This window comes from Mirounga angustirostris, unplaced genomic scaffold (genome assembly GCF_029215605.1).
Source record: "Mirounga angustirostris isolate CCGP_5_RB_7025 unplaced genomic scaffold, mMirAng1.0.hap1 SCAF_3, whole genome shotgun sequence".
In the NCBI taxonomy this organism is placed as follows: Eukaryota; Metazoa; Chordata; class Mammalia; order Carnivora; family Phocidae; genus Mirounga; species Mirounga angustirostris.
The window spans coordinates 67424347-67445027 of NW_026991711.1; positions in this window are offsets into that span (position 1 = coordinate 67424347).

Sequence of the window (20681 nt, forward strand, 5' to 3'; positions counted from 1 at the left end):
TTCTATAAAGAACATTTACCAGAAAAAAATATTTTTAAAGGCTATTACATGAAAATTGCATTTGGAATATTTTGGAGGAAATATTTAGGGCTATGTGATCTTTCTAAAAAAAAAAATCACCAATGGCAATAAGTTTTAATGTGCCTTAATGACATAATTATTCCATTTAGTGTTAATTAAATCTTTCTAAAGTAGATCCATTTTTTCCACTGACTAGCAATATGAAATCAGAGAGATGTTTATTTAGCAACACTTTTCCATTATATATAATTAAAATGTTCCGGCTGGTTTAGAAAAGAGGGCTATGTCAAGCACTCCTACAATACTTTGCTATCCATCATAGCACCCTTCTATCTCGTCATCTCACCAACCCTCCAGGATAATTTATGACTAGCAATGTTTGTCAGACTTCTCTCTTCTCCTGTCTTTCTTAGTGAATTTACAATAGCAAAACGAATAAATGCAATATTATATTTTATTAACAATTAGGTAGCCTTCCTTGAAATCCTTTTAGGTTAAGATTTCAGAGTGTGGAAAGACTATAAACTCTATTCATCCATTTCAGACTAGGAGTGGTAAAAACAGATTTTGAAAACTTTCTTTGCAAATACCCTACAAAAAAAATTATTTTAGAACATAATCTTAACTCAGGGCCGAAGATGGGCAAGTTCTTCAAAGAACCACAACTTTGTGTTCAGAGGAAACTAGTCCATTTCAGATAGACTTCAGTTTCCTCCCAGGCACTGGGGTCTCATCATTCAAATGCAACATTGATTGTAACAGACACGTGCCTTCCTACTTGACAAGATGGCATGCGACTGATAGATCCTGTACGGGTTTAAGCACAGGCAAGTGGCTGGTGGGCTTGGCAGTAAGGATGGGATACAGATGTAAGAGTGCAGGGAAAGGATATTCAGTAATCCAGGAGGCATCTGCTATATCAGCCTATGGAGCCTGCAAAACAGAGAAGCTGCTGAGCTCCAGATCCCCTCCTCTGGCCAGAGCTGGGATGAGGCACAGGGGAGCTGATCAACATGATAGGACACGGCGAACACATTAAATTTAACAAGGGCATATTTAACACATCTTCAATGCCCAACTTACTTATACCTATGGATACTGAGTTCAGAGTATGATCATATCCTCCAAGCAAGCCCTCCCAGAGCCTCTAACTGTTGGTCCATGAGATTCGAGTAATCCTGTCATACAACTTGAATGGAGAATTTGGGACTAACATTTGTAGCAGATATTTATCCTTACAGCCATAGATTCTAGTGTATAAATACATAAATTCATCTCCCTATTTTCAAGCACTGCTTGCTCCTCAAGTTGCCATTATCTGCCACTGAGTCACGTTCAGTGTCTCTTGGAAAATACTCAGTCTCCTGTCTCAGTCTTTTCCTTAGAGAAGCAATTTGAAATACTAGATAAGTCCCTGATCCTGATCCTTCATGCGTTTAGGTACCGTCTCTGTTACTTCACTGCTGTGGGAATTTGGGCCAAGTATTTAACTTCTCTGTACTTTAGGTCAACCCTCGGACAAACAGGAGGTGATAGGAATAGCTCTTCCCCTCACGGGACTCTTGTGAATATTAAATGAGTTAAACTATGTTATGTCATAGCATATCTCATAGCATTTACCATGTTAACTGTATCTGGCACATGGCAAATGCCATGGGAATGTTAGCCGCTGTTCTTACTGCTGAACTAACAGTCTGGGAGCCTCTATTTTACCAACACATCGGTCTATCTCATCCAGAGCCCCTCCTTGGACTTGAGAGGCCATCCATTGCTGATATGAATCCATCTCTTTTTCGCTCAGCTGACCTTTGTTCTCGTCAGGTCCACCTACCAGGCCTCTCGAGCCCAATAGCCCACACTCAGCTCCTTCTGAATCTCTGAAAAGTCACAGCAAATGTCAGACACTCTTGGCTCCCATGTCACTCGGGGTTTCAGGAGACATATGGTGGGATGGGGTTCATCTTATAGTCCCTCTGCCTAAAATGCCACATTGTCATTTTCCATTTCTACTCAACTGAAGAATCACCATGCCACTGAGTAAAGTGAAGTGAAGAAGGGAACTTTTCCAGGTGGCTTTCTCTAGGCCAGGGGTCAGAAAACATGAAGGGCCAAATGGTAAATATTTCAGGTTTTGAGGGTCATACTGTCTGTGTTGCAAGTACCCCACTTTGTTGAGGCAGGAAGGTAGCCATAGATGTTAGGGAAGCAAATGAGCATGGCTGTCTAACCAAGGTTTACCGAAACAGTGAGCAGGCAGGATTTAACTTGCCAGACTACAGTTTGCCAACCGCCTTTTTAGACCAGAAATGCCTGGAATATGCAGACCACGTCTAGGTCTTCTTAAACTTCTACAGAGAATTTACCGCCTTCCATTCATAGAAAGTCAATGATGCTTGTGTGAAAATTAAATGAAAGAAAGAATAGATGAGTGTGTTCCCTACAACTGCCTAATAAATCTATTCTTGTTTTTTAAAATCAATCGTCCATCTTTTAGAAGATCCAGTTGCATTTTTCAGAGTTTGGACCTGTAAGCAAAATCCTTTCTGACCTTATACAAGTTATGTGTAGTCTGGGGCTTCTCTTCTTCCTGGTTTCAAAGCCCCTTCCAGGGCTGAGCTAAAGGCATAACTAGAGAGTCCTGAGCCCTGATGCCAGCCCCCATAGAGGAAGCTTCTGGACCCTGGGAAATCACCAAGGGTCATAATGAAATGTTCTTTGTATGAAATCTTAAAAACTCTCTCAATAATTCTTAAAAATATCAACAAATATTATAAGTGATGCCCTCCCTCATTATCTGAAAAGAATTTGGAAGCAAGTTATCATAGAATATAGTCTTTAGAATGATTGATTACTAAAAAATAACAAAATACTTAGCCACATAGGTAAAATACAGTGGTTAGTTTGTACTGTATCAATCGTATATAGCCAAATGAGTTATTGGAAGTTGTAACATACTTAAAGAATTAACCTTTTTTTTTTTTTTGGTGGGGTGTGGGGTAGGTTGGGGGGAGAGTATGGGTTGCCTCTTGTTCTTGTTTAGTATCAAATATCTTTGGGAAGCTCCTTGGGAATTATCTACAATTTGTTTCCCATCATCACCATATGCAACAAGGGTGCCGGAAATAATCTCCATTTTCAGATAAAAAACTTTACGTTCTGGATTAGGTGCACTGGCTACTAACTTACCCAACAATCACACAGTGGCACTGAAGATAGATTTCAGTTTAGACTCTACTTTCGCCACATAGTTCTTAATCAGCTACAACTTCTTGTCAGAGGTGTTGGGAAGAATTAACATTTTCAATGATAATTATCAGAATACCACAATATGACAACCTGTGGTTGTTTAGTGACTATGATGATTATCATGGATTCTTAAATAGAACATTTCTTGGACTTGTTTGGAATTCATAGACCTAAAACATTCTTTCCAGGGTGATGGAAATGCCCTAAAACTTGATTGTGGTATCGATTGTACAACTCTACTAAATACTAAAATTCACTGAATTGTACACTTAAAATAAATGAATTTATGGTATGTAAAGTATATCCCGATAAGCTATTTTAAAAAATAATACCAGAGGAAAAAAAGAATGTTGCCGAAGCTTTTAAAAATCACTTTTATTACTAATTATCATTTGCTGATGAAACCAGGTATCATGTTAAACAGGGAATCTCACTTAATCAAAGAAGCTTCTTTGCTTCATTTCACTTTTTTTTCTTTACATCTCACTTAATCCTCACAGAAGTCCTCTGGATAGGTACTCCTAGCCCTACCTAACAGATGAACGTAAGAATGTGCTGGAGGTTTCCTAGATCTGAAGAAAAGCCAGGAGACAAATCCAGATTCCTCTAACTGGACTCCAATTACTGTGCTGTACTCTACAATTTCCTTAATTCTGGGCACCCCATTATACCTTATTTAAAATAGTGGAGGGCCGCCTGGGTGGCTCAGTCGTTAAGCGCCTGCCTTCGGCTCAGATCGTGATCCCAGGGTCCTGGGATCGAGCCCCGCATCGGGCTCCCTGCTCCGCGGGAAGCCTGCTTCTCCCTCTGCCACTCCCCCTGCTTGTGTTCCCTCTCTCGCTGTGTCTCTCTCTTCAAATAAATAAATAAAATCTTTAAAAAAAATAAATAAAAATAATAAAAATAAAATAAAATACTGGATAATTAGTCCAAAGCCTTGTCCAGATAGCATCTGAGTAAGCAGGCTTAAAAGAAATTAAGATATATCTGAAGTCTGAAATAACAGATCAGTCAGCTGAAATTAAAAACAAAACAAAACAAAAAACCAGAGGTCCCCTCTGTTCTTCACCCAAGGGCTCCATTCCATGCTGGGAGGGTGGCATGTGGCTTCAAAGTCATCTTGAAAGGCTCCACAATCAGGGCCTAATGGAGCTATAACCTCAGCCTATGAAAAAAAAATCCACAGTGCTGATCCTGTAGTTTGCTAAAATATGCGATTTCTCTGTTTAAAAACAGCCAATCAGTGACACCATTGTGGGTTTTGCTGAGGCTTGAGACTCTTCTCTATGAACTTGCAGGCACAGGAATGCAACAGACTGTCCTTTGGCCTCTGACCTCTGGCCATTCATATTTGCTTTTCCTTCTTTTCGGAGCAGTCTTCCTAACCTTTTTAATCAAGCTGTACCTCTTCAGTTCTCTGCTTCAAAGGTAACACCTTGGGGAAGCCTGACTTGACTTACATGCCATTCCCATGGGGGTTAGGGAGCCACACATACTCTGAGAGCCTGCAGTTCACGGCTCATAGCACTTGGCGTCCACTGTTGTAGATGCGTGCTTGATGCTCCACGAGATGCATCTGCCACTAAATCCTCAACAGATAGTACAGCAAGGGGAAATAGCGGACGCTCAGTAAATAATCATTCAATGAACAAAATAAATAGCCTAAACGTACTTGGTGCTGGAGATTTCAAGTTTTTGTTTCATTTCATTCTTTTTTTTCCTTTTTTTAATTTACAGACTACAGTTCCTATCTATAAATTGTTTAATATGTGAGGATAAATATATGTAAACAATGGTATATCACGTGGTAAGCAAGCATATGTATATGTTATCGATTGAGGTATATACAAGATACAGTGGGAACATAATCTTGATTTCTCTCTCTATTCACTTTTATTAAAATAAATAATGAAGATTCATAATATGAACCAAATGTGTAGTAGGAAAGATTTAGTAAGATAAAAACCCTTAAGACTATTTATTTCCTTTTAGATATCATATACTACTACCAATGTGGTGACTGCATTTCACGATCGCAAGAATGAAGATTTTGTGTAGGTGTAATGAGCTGAAGGAGTAGCTAAAGCACCAAAACACATTTTTTTAATTATGCATTTTCTAAAACTCATGCTTGTAAAAAGTAAACTATGAATTTTCTCCCCACCCCAACCCACCCTTGGGTGATCGGATGTTGTATTAGGAGCGGAATAAACTTTTTAATAGTTACTTGGAAGTTATCATTATGGAATTTATCAAATCTTTGTTAAAGCTTCACTATTCCAGGTCAGGCTTGTCCCAGGACATTGTTTGTCTCCCATAATATAGGGATGGTGTGATGACACTAAAAATTTGCTGAGGTTATGCCAGCCAAACATTCTCTCCTTTTGATCCAAATACATCACTCCAGGATCCTAGAGGTGAGTTTCTGCAGGCTGAGCAAAGGGAGGGTGAACAGGGAGATAGACTGGAACAGAACTGAAATTTCTCCAGCATCTGCTATCTGCCTGGCATGGGACCAGGAGCATGACACATATAGTTATGCTTCAACTTTACAACAACCCAATGAAGTTTATGCAGAAGGATACTGAAACCCAGGCAAAGTACCCACAATTAATAGTTGGTGGATCTAATATTTTACCCAAGACCATAAACTCCAGAGACTTTTTCCTCTGCACACACACACTCCACAAATATCTGTTCCCCATGAAATCTGCCCACAGAATTAAAAAGAAGCAGATAGGGGTGCCTGGGTGGCTCAGTCGTTAAGCGGCTGCCTTTGGCTCAGGTCATGATCCCAGCGTCTTGGGATCAAGCCCCGCATCGGGCTCCCTGCTCTGCAGGAAGCCTGCTTCTCCCTCTCCCACTCCCTCTGCTTGTGTTCCCTCTCTCGCTATGTCTCTCTCTGTCAAATAAATAAATAAAACCCTTAAAAAGAAGCAGATAAAATTCTTTAATATAATTTTTCCATTTTTTGGAAAAGTTACAGCAAAATGGTGTTTTAAAAGCATACACTAATAAAATAATATAAAATGTCTATATTAATAAAACACATGATTAAATATATAATTTTTATATACCAAATAAATATATAAAATATATTGCTTTATATTCATAAAATAATATAAAATACACATAGAAACAAAATAAAATAAAGGAAGTAGATTTTTTCAAAATCATCTAGGTTTTACGTCAATACTTACAGCAAAAAAAAAACAAACCAGCCAATTGGCTTTATTAATTTTTCTAAATGATCAGTTTACGTTTGAAGCAAATTGATTCTCATAACCATAGTGCAATATAATTGGTGTAACAGATTTATCGAGCATCTTAACTTAGAGCAAGTGTCTGTTGAGCATATGCCTAATAGCTTTCTAGAGGATGAATTTCAATGTCAGCCAAAGAAATAATCACTTACAAAGGAAAAAAAATAGATTGGGCGATTTGGCCTAAGCACCTTCAGGGTTTCCATGACAACCACAATTAGTACCATTTAACAAGAAAACAATGGATTTGGAGGCTCAGAATAGTAGTAAATCCGTGTCTTCTAATTTATTTCTATTATTAGAAATACAAAGAGATAATGGAATATGGTACTGTGAGTGATCCGGCACATACTTTCCAGAATTTCTGATGTGATGAGAGGATCACATCATTAGCATAAACAATATTGATTGTGTGGGCTGTGGAGGGACTAAGATAAATGTCCTCTAGAAATCCCATCTGAACACTCACCACCATCCCAAATCAATTACCCTCTATAAGATAAATAAGAACTGACAAGTTCTTTGTTCCAAAATGACCAAAAGACAAAAGGGATTCCCCTGCTCTACCTCCATTTTTGGCTGGGTAGATCACTCCAAATTACAGAGGTTAACTAAAGGCAAATCAATAAGCTGGAGCTGTCAGCATTTCATTAGTCCCATAAAAACTTTTTGATCACCGTTTTTTCTTGACTTTGCTTTTGAGAATGTGAAAATATGGTCACATCAATTCTCAGGCATATAGACTTGGCTGTGATTACTGCCTGCCTTTGGCTGAGTCAGCAGAGTCCGGCTGGGAAGTAATGGGGCATGGCTGCTTCAGCCTTTCCTGTCCAGCACGTGTTTTGTTGCAATGCCCTCCACAGCTGGCAAATTTTGTACATCAGCCTGCTTTATTTACTTGGTATTACTATTTGAGGTTTCTACAAGTTACAAGGTAATTTGGTCTAAAAATATTCCCTAATATTCCCCTGCAAAAAAAAAAAAAACAAAAAACAGAAAAAAGAAAAAAATTATTTCCCATATACACAGAGCAGGGGAGACATAAACATTTATAAACAATTTTGGTAATAACAATAGTTACCTTGTTGTATTGATTATCCGAGAGTATGTTGCAAGGATTCTTTCATTTAATCCTCACAACTCTCTGAGGAATGTATTCTTATTATCCTCATGTACAGCTCAAGAAACCTAACCCCGGAGAAGTAACAGCCCCAAATTACACAGCTAGCTAGTAGCTATGTACCAAATAAATGTGAGAGTTCGAATCCTAGCAGCCTAGCCCGGGGCTGGTTCAGTAATAATGCTAGTCCAATTGCTGAGGTCTGAAACCGCTAGGAATTCTCCATTACAAGTAGATATTGTTCATTGGAAGTATTCACACAAACTAATGTGTCTGCGGCCTGTCTACCTGTCATTTCTTTTTGAAGAGTTGCTCGTCCCGAGAGGCAGAACAATGCAATGAAAAGAATGGAGCCACAGAGACTCAGGTTTAAATCCCAGCTCTGCAACTCACCTACTAGATGACCTTGGGCAAGCTTCTGGGCTTTTCAGGATCCCAGCGTCCCCAACTGTAATATGCATCCTGGAGAGCTTTGGGGAATCCTAGCAATGGCATATGTCAAATGCTTTACAGGTGACAGACACTCTGAAAATAGAGTCAATAATTATCTTGAGCCCCTTAAAGACCCATCTCCTTCAGATCTCTGATCCCAATTCTACCGGTTGCCCCAACAAGCAAAGGTTTTTCTAGCATAATCCAAGAGGATTGTCTGTATGTTCTGAATCCTGAGGGTGGAATAGATGAAGGGGTTTCCTTTCATTTCTAAATGAGGAAATTCTTATCCAGACACCTTTACATACAGTGTTATTAGGAAGGTACCTAATCCCAGGGGCCTGTCATTTTATAATGAGGAAATTTTAGAGGCATGAAAAACTCAACTTATTTGAAACAAGATGGTTTCAGAAGAAAATTAAATAGTCTGCTAATTTAAAATTAAATGTCTGAGTTGTGACCGCTGGGTTGTGCTGGGCCCAGAGTGTGGGATGCACAAAGCACAACTAAAGGAGCTAAATGGGACTACTGGCAGCATTTGCTCAACTCTAAGGAAACAGGAGGGCTCTTTTGATCCTAATATATTCAAATAGATCCTGAAGAGGCCCTGGAAACAGCAGAGTGTTCTGCAGTATTTAAAGGATGCTGCTGAGATTCACAGTCCTAAAATTAGACCTGCAGGCTGTTTCCTGCACTTCAGGCCAAGCTTCCTTTCCATGCCCAGGATTATCTTTCTAGAAATTAAGGTTCTGGTTCATTTAACCATCTACTCTGTGTATAATATAAAGAGGCCAACAAGAAGCCTGGGCTCTCCTGCCTTGCTCACAGACTTACCTAGCAGGACTACACCTGAGTTCTGGCTGACAGGGAAACCAGCTGGGCCCGGGACACTGTCTTATGACTCAAGGACTGGACGAGGGAAAGGAGGACCCTGTGTGCCTTGCTACTCCACTTGCATAGCAAGCATCTCAAAAATGGGAGATTAGGTCTAGCATCTTCCCCTTTTCTGAGTTTTAAAGTTTCAGGACCTTGAAACAGAGTAATGTCTCCAAGCCCACTGTACTCATTTAGAAACTACATCTTTATTTTTTAAAAAGTATCAAAATAACAACTTTGACTTTTGATGTTCAATTATATCAGTAACCTTGGAGTGAGGGAAGTAATATAAAACGCATGTCGCAAATGGCATTAAAAACATTTACACACACACACCACGCACACACACACATACACATGCATGCATCTATATATGCAGTTGCCCCCCGTGAATGGCCTTCATGAAATCACCATTGGCACCATTAGCCAAACCTCCTTAGGGACTTTGAGGCAATACTCTGCATTATCACATGTCATCTAGTCAAAGCCCAGCTGGTTGTCAATGAAGAATATTTCCCCCCTAGGCAAAGTCTAACTTTGTGTGATCCAGACCTCTATGCGACATCTGTTTCTGTCACCAAAGAACTACACTGATTTCTGTCTAGAGAGAGGCTTGTATAGACCAACACTGCAACCTAAGCATTTTCCTTACAACTTCTTAGCCTGAATAGAGCTCTATCATTTATAGATACCGTTTTTCTCTCTCAATTTTAAAATCAATTATTGTGAATAATTTTAGTCACTGTTTATTTAACCATGCTCCAGTAGTAATGATAGAATACTTGTGGAAGTAGCCAATGAAAACTTCCATCTCTTCTACCCAACATTAATTGAAACTACCCTGCATGATTGAAAATTAGAGTCTAGGAAACTGAAAGGAAAAGAAAACCAAACCAAACCCTGGCATGGGCGTGAGGAAGACTACGGAAATCTACACCCCAGGGAAGCCAGCATTGTCCTTTTTCATTGCTAGGAGATGTACTGATGAGGGAATATATTGATTTTATTTACAATAATAAATACAACCAGGAAGTATGTTTTCAGATTAAATGGTCCCTGCCCCAAACAAGGAATTATTTAATCACGCTAAAGTAGTAATATATATTATATATGTGTATATAATATATATATATGAGACATCCAGACATATATAATAGCCAGAAAAAGGGACAAGTGTGTGCTGGCATTTTGAAAATCTCTTCATTTTAGCTCTTGCATTCTCTGTTGGCAGCATTATAATTCCTGCAGTAGCAACTATGACAGCCAAACAAAGGATTAAGGCTTGTTTGTGGAAAAGCAGCAGCAGTTGAATCCATAAGCAAGAGAAATTCAATATACTTGTAAATGCCTCTCACAATAGAAAACAAGGGGGATAAACCTCCGAGAAACAGAACTATTTATTTCTCTAAGATTACTTGAATTCTAAAAGTAGTGAAGCCTTTTTATTTGCTGCTTGCAATATGCCATCTTGGATTTTCACCACATACAGAACAATTCTTTGTGGTGTTCATTTTAAATGTATTATAAAATATTATTAAAATAAATTGAAAATAAATTTTTAAAGATGGCAAAACAATATTACACTCTCCTAACACGTTGTTTTTATTTTTGTTTGCTCTCTCCCAGTTTTTTATGTTTGATGCTAATTCTTCATATAGATACAAACAGAACAGGTGAATTCTTCAAACTATGTTATCTAAGAGATCTTTATTTTGTTCAGATTTCTAAGGAGATTTTGCAAATATTGTGAGTAGCTGCATATTATTATGTAAAATTAATGTGATTGTCATTCTTAGTTATTATTTAGTATTGGATGTTTAATTTCTTTCCAGTTTCTTATTATTATATATAATACCACAATAAATATCTTCAAACAAATAGTTTTTTTCTTCTGTTGAATTACTTTCTTCAGATATATTTCCAAGGAAGTGAGGTTGATGGACCAAATGGCATAATATTTTTGTGCTCAACTTATAGAGATATATTACTTTCTTTTTTTATTCTTTTTTCACAAGCTTTCTTTTTTTTATTTTATTATGTGAGGAATTCTTAATCTCAGGAGACATATTACTTTCTTAAAAGGTCGTTCCAGTTTACCTTGTCATCAGCCACATGTGTGTGTAAAGTGCTCATTTCTAAATTTGTGTGTGTGAGATGACCATTTCTAAATTTTTCTGGTAGTTTGGAGTGCATACGGGCAAAGTGGAGGAAGAAGAGTAGGGAAGAAGGGGGGTATATGAAAGAATAATAATGAGTGTTCAAGAGATGATGGTTGAATGAACGAATAGATAATTGAACTATTCAAATGTTCAACTCCTTGCTTGGAAGAAAGGGCAGCCTAGAATAAAGCATTTGTCTAGCACAGTGAGTGGTTACATTTTTTTCCAAAGATTGGCTCAATAATAGAGCAACGTTGGCTTCCTATTAGCTTTAAAGTAGAAATAAGATGCTCTTTTCAATATGATTTTTTTTATTATAATTGACCATGAACTGCCTTAATACCACTATCATAGGACAATACACTTTATCATCATTTCCAATCTTCAACTAAATCCATTTCTAAGGCAATTACCTGTCTACTATTGATTGGCCATCTGTTTCCCCAGTAATTACATGAGCATATCACTTAGCAACAGGATGCACTTTTCTTCCATATTTCCATAGAACAACATGGTTATGGTTTTAAAGCAAGAAAATACTGAAGTCTTCTGTTATTGCAAATAAATGTATAGTCACGTACTCTGCACATCTGTGTGAACGGATGTGGCTGTGTGCTCCTTTTATCTCTTGTTGCTATAGTTAACAAGGGAAAAAAGATATTTGCCTGGATATCTCATAATTACCAACAACAGCCACTACAGAACTATTGGAGACTTATTTATCAGACAGTGCTATTTGCCAAAACTTTACATACATTACTTCACTTAATCCTTAGAACAATTTGATAAGCTAGGTATTTTTATACCTAACCAAGTGGTTTTATCCTATTTACAGATAAAGAAATTGAGGCTTAGAGAAATTAATTTCCCTAAGGTCATAGAGTAAGTGACAGAACTGGAATTCTAAACCAGAATTAACCACTCAAAAGCCCATGTTCTTAACTACTGTGTCCTTCGAGCTGATCACAAAATTAGTTCATTTACCACTTGGGCATCTTGGTGCTTTCAGACCAATTTTATATAGATTAACAATGAAGGGAGATTTAAGAGTACCTCTGGCTCCCTCTTTAGACTCATCCAGATGTTTCTTTGTTCTCTTGCCAGCACCTGGATCCGTGCTTGCAGTTCAGTTTAGGGCCTGTGGACACTGCTTTGGGTACTGAGAAACCCCCAGATCCTAGCACAGATAGCAAATGTCCTTGTCCAGGGAGTTTCATCTCCTTATCCACAGTAAAGTAAGTAACCTTAGTAAAATAACTAGTTATTAAGTTTCTGTACATAAACTGGCATTTTCACTTGCCTGTTTCATGCTACCCTGTATCACTTGGGTGACTAAGAAGCATTTCAAACTCGAAAGATCCCAAACTAAACTCACTTCCTTTTCTTTCTGACCTTCTCCATACCCCCGAACTGTCCCTGGTCCAAGGTCCCCTGCTTCTGTGAATGGCACTACCAGAGGTGGGTTTGCTCAACAGAGGCTAGTGAATACAATTGATCTACAGTTCCTCTTTCTCATCCACTCACAGCTCCAATTCCATTACCAAGCCAGTTTACCACTCCCATACTACCACTTACCTCCATCCCCAGGCTACCATTACTTTTTTTATATTATTTTATTTTACTTTTTCACAGTGTTATATTAGTTTCAGATGTACAATACAGTGATTCAACAATTCCATACATTAACGAGAGCTCATCACAAGTGCCCTCCTTAATCCTCATCACCTATTTAACTCATCCCCCCCACCTCTCTCCCCTCTGGTAACCATCAGTTTGTTCTCTATAATTAACCAATATGTCTTACTGTTGTTATTACAAAAGCTCCCAAACTGATATGTACCCACTCTATCCAGTCATTTCACTGCAACTGGAGGTATCTTTCTAAAATGCATGTCTGGTCTTTTTACTCCCCTGATAAATAGCACATGGAACACTACATCAAAAACTAATGATGTACTGTATGGCAACTAACATAACATAATAAAAAAAAAAAGAAAAAAGAACAGATGATTCCACATTTTCCTTAGAATAAACTTTGAATTTCTCTCTCAGGTTCACATAGCCCTTCATGGCTGATTTCTGCGTCATTCTCCAGCCTCACCTCTAGAGATGAATGATTCCCCTCCATTCCAGCCACACCAACTCACTTCTTGGTCTTGAATATATCCTCTTACTTCCAGGCCATTGCACTGACTGCTCCTCAAGCCTCCTTTGTCCAACAACCAATTCTTTCTAGGTCCAACTCATTCCTATCCATTCCAACATTCAATGCTGAAATTACTTCCTCCAGAAAGCTTTCCTGAACACTCTGAGTCAGAATAAATGCCCCTCCCAGGAGCCCCATATGAGCTTAGACTTCCCCCATTGTTGCATCTGTTACACGATTTTGCAGTCATTCACTTATTTGTCGCATTCCCACCATCACTGTAGTGAAAAGCAGCCTATCTTGGTCATAATCCATTTCTTGGATGATTGACTAATTGGCTGGATGATTGACTAAATAGTAATGATAAGAAATCAGGGGCTGGAAACTAGTATACCTAGATGTGAACATTTTTTTCTTGCATGAACTTTTTGGTTTCCATTCTTCATCTTGACTAGATCATATGCGCAATAACTTGCAAGAAGTTCTTTGATCAGGCAATGAGGAGAGGTATTAATAGAAAGGGTGGGTAGGGTCTAAGAAGGAAAAACATTAATGACTTCTACCAATACACACCCAAAATACATGCTTTATCAGCCCTCAATTTCCAACTGGTTAAGAAAAGATTATGAATGATAGATAGGCAAAGCTGCTGATACAAATTTCTAACCAGAAATTCTTGACTCCTGTGTATAATGATGGGTCAGTGTTGGGTGGCTGTGGTGTGAAAGAACTCTCTCACCAGCTGTTTGGATTTAGGCAATTCATCCCAACCAGGAACTTAGGTCTCAGTCTCCTCATCTATAAAATGGATGATTGTACCATCCTATCTCAAATTGGTCTCAATAAGGTCTGCTATTGCTGGTTTCTTTAAAACTTCTCCTTAAGTGCCTTGAACTTTCACAACCTATTGTTTTCGTAACTGCTATTCTCCTTTACCCGGAATACCCTTTTTTAGACTCCTTCTTAGAAGGTAGCTCCTAGTCTGTCCAAGGACTCAAGTATCATGTACTCCAGAAAACCTCCCATGATCTCTCCAGCTGAGATCAAGTGCCAGTTTCCTCAGTTCCATTTGTCATGGAGCATTAGCAACATTGTCGTGCTGCTCTATATTCTTGGTTTACTTCCATGAGTCTCTGAGTCAGCTGCAAGTTTAATGTCAGTAGTAAAAATAACGATGAGCATTCATGAGTGCTTACTATCTGCCAAACCCTTTCCATGCACTTTAATCATCACTCTAGACCTATTAATCCCCACTTTATACATGAGCAAATCGAGGTTTAGAGATGTTAACTTCTAAGTAAGTGACAAAAACTGGGTTTCAAACACCATCCATTCAATTTCAGAGTCCAAATTCTGAACCATTATGCAATATTAACTCTTCTTGAGAAAAAACTCTGTCCTATTTATCTGTGTACTTTCAATACATGCCTAGCACACAGCAGGAATTAAGTAAATGTTAGGGAATTGGACAAGCAGTTGAATGAATGACCAAGTGAATTAATGAATATGGCAAAGAAGCAATAATAAAGTAGTGAAAAGAATAACAATAATAATATTGATTGGATATTGAATAATGGAATAATATCAAATGTGGAGATAATAAAACTTGAGAAACTTATATACATGTTATTGCCATGGTTTCTGGTCTATAATTCTTACCTACTTGCTGAAAAGGTGACTAAAAGTTTACTACATTTTTATAACAGAACTTCCAAGACCTCTCTCCTTCTAACTGAGGTAAAGTGTTTGGCATAGTACCCAACATACAGTTTTTGCTAATCAATTGTTAATTTTACTGAACAAATGCCTCAAACGATCTTTCCTATAGTATGCTAAGTAGCAACCAAAGGGGCACGCACCATGTATACATTTTCTAAATCCTCGGCAAGATTCTTACTTTGGTTACATCTCCAAAACGCTGGCTCAAAAGATAATCCATCACAGAGAGATGACTAGCATAGCCCTTGTCTTCAGGCAGAAGACAGACAAACTTAAGTTAAAGAAGTGTGCTTTGCTTTTTATTTATTCCAATCCCTAAGTTTTTCCACACCAGGAAAAGAAAGAAACAGAACAGGAAGAGGAGAAAGAGGAAGAAAAGAAGGAAGAGAAAAAAGATAAGGAGAAAGAAGTGAAGAAAAAGCAAGAAGAGAAACAGGAAGAGGAGGAAATGGAGCAAGGTAAACAGGAGAAAGAAGAATTGAAGGAAGAGAAGGAGGGAGAAGAGGAAGATAAGAAGGAAGAGCAGGAGCAGGTGAAATAGAAGGCAAGTCTCTCCCCAGATGATACCTTCCTTTACTTTAGAAGTCCTATGGACTGTGAGAGAAGCCCTAGTCTAAATGCAGGAGGACAGGGAACTTGGCCTCTTGTTGCCTCAGGGACCCCAAGAGCCTTATTTTTGCGAAGATAAAACAAGGGAATTGAACTAAAAATTTCTAAGATTTCTTCCAGGTCTAAAATATTAGTAAGTCTACAGAAAGCCCTGTTTTCGATTCTTTTAAATTCTGACTGAAGAATGTATATTATAGATAATTTCAGTGTTTTTCAGGCAACATGAGAAAAATCCATCAGTAGAATCACATTGCGATGGTTAATTTTATGTGTCAACTTGACTGGACTACAGGGTGACCAGATATTTGGTCAAACATTATTTGGGGTGTATCTGTGAGGACAATAGTATCATCTGAGTAAGTAGACTGAATAAGGCAGATTGCCTTCCTTAATGTTGGGGCCCTCACCCAGTTATCTGAAGGCTTGAATAGAACAAAAGTGCTGATGTCCCCTGAGTAAGAGGGCACTCCTCCTGTGTGACTGTTGAGCTGAGATACTAGTATTTTCCTGCCTTTGGACTCAAACTAAAATGTAGGTTTTTCTTGGGTCTCAAGCATGCTGGCTTTTGGACTGCAACTTATGCTATCAGCTCTCTTGCTTCTCAGGCCTTTGGACTCGAACTGGAATTATATCATCGGCTCTCCTGGGTCTCCAGGTTAGTCCCAGATAGATCTTGGGACTTCTCAGCCTCCATAAGGAGATAAGCCAATTCCTTTTAATAAACCTCTGTCTCTGTCTCTCCCTCTCTCGCTCTCTCTCTCTCTATGTATATTATATATTTTATATATATTAGTTCTTATATATTATTTCCTATATATTAGTTCTAATATATTAATATATCTAATATACATCTAAAATATATTTTATATATATATTAGTTCTTATATATTATTTCATATATATATATTAGTTCTAATATAAGTTTTACTAGTTCTATTCCTCTGAAGAAACCTAACTGAACACAGATCATTTACAAGAGACAAATAAACAAGGTTTGATAATTTCCCTCCTTTTCTGGAACTATTAAGACTTTCCCAGCTAATTTTGTGGAGCTGACAATCTCCACAAGAACTAGGATTCAATTTATAGCAAGCTTTCTAGATCATGGAGCACCCAATGAGCCACCTCAGAAATCACAGATAACCACAGTTCCTCTAGTACTTAAGTTAGGATTTCCTGAAACTCTAGGGCTCTAAGCCACTAAAGCCTGCTCGATGGCTCTTTAACACTTTAGAAACACCAGTTTCTAAAATGCTGAACATCCAATCTGCCGTGTGTCTCTCTCTTAATAGGCTGTTCAGCAGATACTCATCCTTCTTATAAAATAAATGCTGAACTGGTCAATTTAACATTTTTTTCAGATAAATGCAGTGCAAATCATTAATCTTAGTGGAAATATTTGGGGAAATTCTTTGAGTAGTTTAATACTTGATCATTTTACCCTTTCTGACTTTCAGCATATCCTTAGAAAGAGAATGAAATTTTATTATCTAGAACTCTTTATTCCAAACACATTAAAGACTTTCTATTATAGGAACTGTCAGGGAGAAAGTAATGTATAACATCTGTAAGCCATAAAAAAGAGAAAGAATTTTTCTTTAAATTGTGATACTCTGATTCCCAAACACTTTTCAAAGATTTGTGAAAGACCTTGAATTTAACAAAAATATAGCAGAAGAATTATTTCTGATTACATGCTTCTCTTGCTTTTTAATAGGGTTTAAATTTGATCACTGATCTAAAATATTCATTTTGTAAATTATTTCACAAAAAAATAAGAAGATTAAGTAGTTGATGCTTTTAACTATGGTCTTTAGAGACAGCCAAATGATATTAAAGCCTGTTCTTCATTGTCTTTTGTTCTAAATAATCTCTATTAGGATGATTATTGCTAATATTTGAATTAACCAAAGAAGCAATTAATTCTATTCATATTAAATTAGAATAAATTAAATCTATAAGAAATTTTCATTTTAAAATTTTACATAACAATTACATGATGTCTCCTTCACTAAGAAAAGTATTTTCGGTGGATTTAAGTGTAATTTTTAAAATGAGCTACATTCCAAATTAACTTTTCATCTATTTTATTTGTCTTAGGGAGATTTAATTTTTGATATGTAATAACTGAGACAGTGAAATATGTCCCAGGATTTATCACTTCTTAAGAAAAAATGGCAAATGCAACAATCCCAAGATTTCTGGTCCAGGTTTAAGGGTAATAAAGATACTAGAACTAAGTAGAACATAGAATTTCCACTTCTCAATAATCTTCCCTTCATGTTGCTGAACAGTTTAGGGATAGAACATACTACCTAAAGTCTTTACCTCACACATGATTAGGATTAGAATTCAGTAAGTAGTCACTGAGAAAGTAGTGCTACATTGGTATTGTGAATAACATAAAAATAGAGATTGTGAGTGAACTAAGAAATAGACTTTTCAAGAGAGGGAAAATGTGCAAATAAAAAACAGAAGTCAATAGTAAGAAAGACTGCAGAGTTATGGCTGACTATATAATTAGAGACTGACATTTCCATAGAAAGTAGTGATCAGGACATATAGGGTCTTCATGAATCTGAGAAGTCCAAGTTCAGTCATACTAGAGCTTGAGTATCTCCTGTAGGTCTAGTGCCAATGCATGTCTGCTATTGGACCTACTACTAGAAAAACCAATACTTTTACCTTGAAGGTCAGTAACACAGAAAATGGAAATTTCCTTATAAATCAGCTTATCCAACTTTCAATCTCTTTTGATTTACTGACCATGAGCCAAATAAATAAGAATCACTTACTATAGAATGGCTTCCAATTCAGATTCATGCATAGAAGTTTAAGGTCCTGTGGCAATATACACAGAGCTGAGTCACAACCCAAACCCTATATTTTGAGGATGTGATCAATGTGCCACTTACACAAACAAAATCATTAATCAAACAACAGATTAAGTAACACTATATACATAGCATTATATATGATAACAAATATAAGCCACAGTCCCTTAAGGACATTATGAATTTGATACCAAGAAAAGAAGCAATTAGTGTCATACAACTAATCATAGCAGGAGTTAGAAGGGCAAGATCAGGTTGAGTTTAAGATTCCTTGTAGCTTTTTTCCATTAGCACCTAAATGTAGACTGCCTTATCAGGTAAGACATTTATCAAAGTAAGCCTTCCAATCATTATTCATTGTGTGTGTGTGTGGGTGTGTGGAAAAGGCCAGATTTTGTGAAGAATGTTAGTGAGTCATGTGAGTTGAATATTAAGTCACTGGAAACCCAATCAATAGTATTTAGTGTATACTTATTATGTGTGAGACACTGAGCTTGCTATTTTAACGGCCATCTTTATGCTCTACATTGACCATAGTGAGGGAACAAGTCATGGGAATTCTGCTTTAGTCATGAAAATCCTGAAGTTATCATCAGACTTAAAGGAAGATATTATTACAAACTCATGGATGATTTTTTCTTGTCATTGAGATTTTTTTATTATGTTATGTTAATCACCATACATTACATCATTAGTTTTTGACATAGTGTTCCATGATTCATTGTTTGCGTATAACACCCAGTGCTCCATTCAATACGTGCCCTCTTTAATACCCATCACCAGGCTAACCCATGCCCCAACCCCCTCCTCTCTAGAACACTCAGTTTGTTTCTCAGAGTCCACTGTCATTGAGATTTTTATTTTGTACCTAATGAAAGAGGTCTTTCAGACTTGGATTTTTGTCATATGTCACTCTTATACATACAAAAAAAAGAGAGAGAACATAAGTGAAAGAAATTGGTTAAGATATTTCTAAGTTAAAGACAACCACATCACAATTGTCACTGGCTCTTGGCAATTGTAAGATCATCCTGATTTCAAAGATGCTAAAACATGAAGAAAAAAAAAGGATGAACAACAAAAAATAACATGCACCCATGTACACACCACCTTGCTTAAGAAACAGAACAAGTCCTAACATCATTAAACCTCCTTATATACACCTCCCTTGTCACATTTTTCTCCTTTCCACACAAGGTAACTGCCACCCTGAATTTTGTATTCAGCATTCCCTTGTTTTTCTCTACAGTTTTACCTAATATATATCCCAAACATATATAGTTTGTCGAGTCATATTTTTCAACACAGCTTGGCTCTGAGAAGTCCTACCAAGCTCTACCTAGTTTAGGCCAGCATTGTCATCCCAGCTTATTTGGCCATGGGAATTGTGTTCAAAGTAGCATCTATTAATTTCTGAGGAAATAGTGTTCTGAGGAATTCACCTGGGAAACATTGGCATGTCAAATGTGGAAGGAATTGCTGAGAGGAAAGAGTGGATAGGCAGATTGAGGCCAGATTGTAGAAAAGCCTGAATGGTACATGAGGGAATTTGGATTTTATCCTGATGGTGTCAGAGCCATCTGGTCTGTTTTAAAGGACATGGCATGATCTGACCTGTGCTTCAGGAGAGTTCCTCTGGCACCAGGAAGATGGATTAATGTGGAGGGAGACTGGAGGTAGGAAAACTAATTAGAAGACAAATAGCCATAGCCCTGTGAAAGGTGACAAGGGTATGAGCCAGGCCAGAGGCAGCAGTTGGAAAAGATATAAATGGGTAGAGGAGGGACAGCTATAGTTACCAAAGTTGGTAAAGATCAGGGGTGAGGAGATGATCGCTTAAGACACAATTCAGAGGATTTGAGCTTAGGTGACCAAAAAAATAAGTGGTACATCAAAAAAAAAGGGGGGGGGAAAGTCAGGGAGAAAAACTTCTAAATTTTTTAGAAAAAAAATATTGTTTAGACATAGAATAAGATACAATCATTCAATAATTTTATGTGTCAACCATCATGGCTGACTAAGATGTCCCTTGTTTGTATCTCCCCCAACAACAATTTGGTATCACTCACAGACAAAAGTGCCTCCATGGGAGCTGTGGAATCCAGCACCATATGCCAATGCATCCATGAGGAGTCTCATCCAACCACACATCAGATAATAGGCATAGAAACTCAGTCCTGCCTGTGGACCCTGCAATGGCCCATGAACCAGATCCAGCCCTTCTCAGGTGTGGTCCAGATGCCCTGGACGACACTG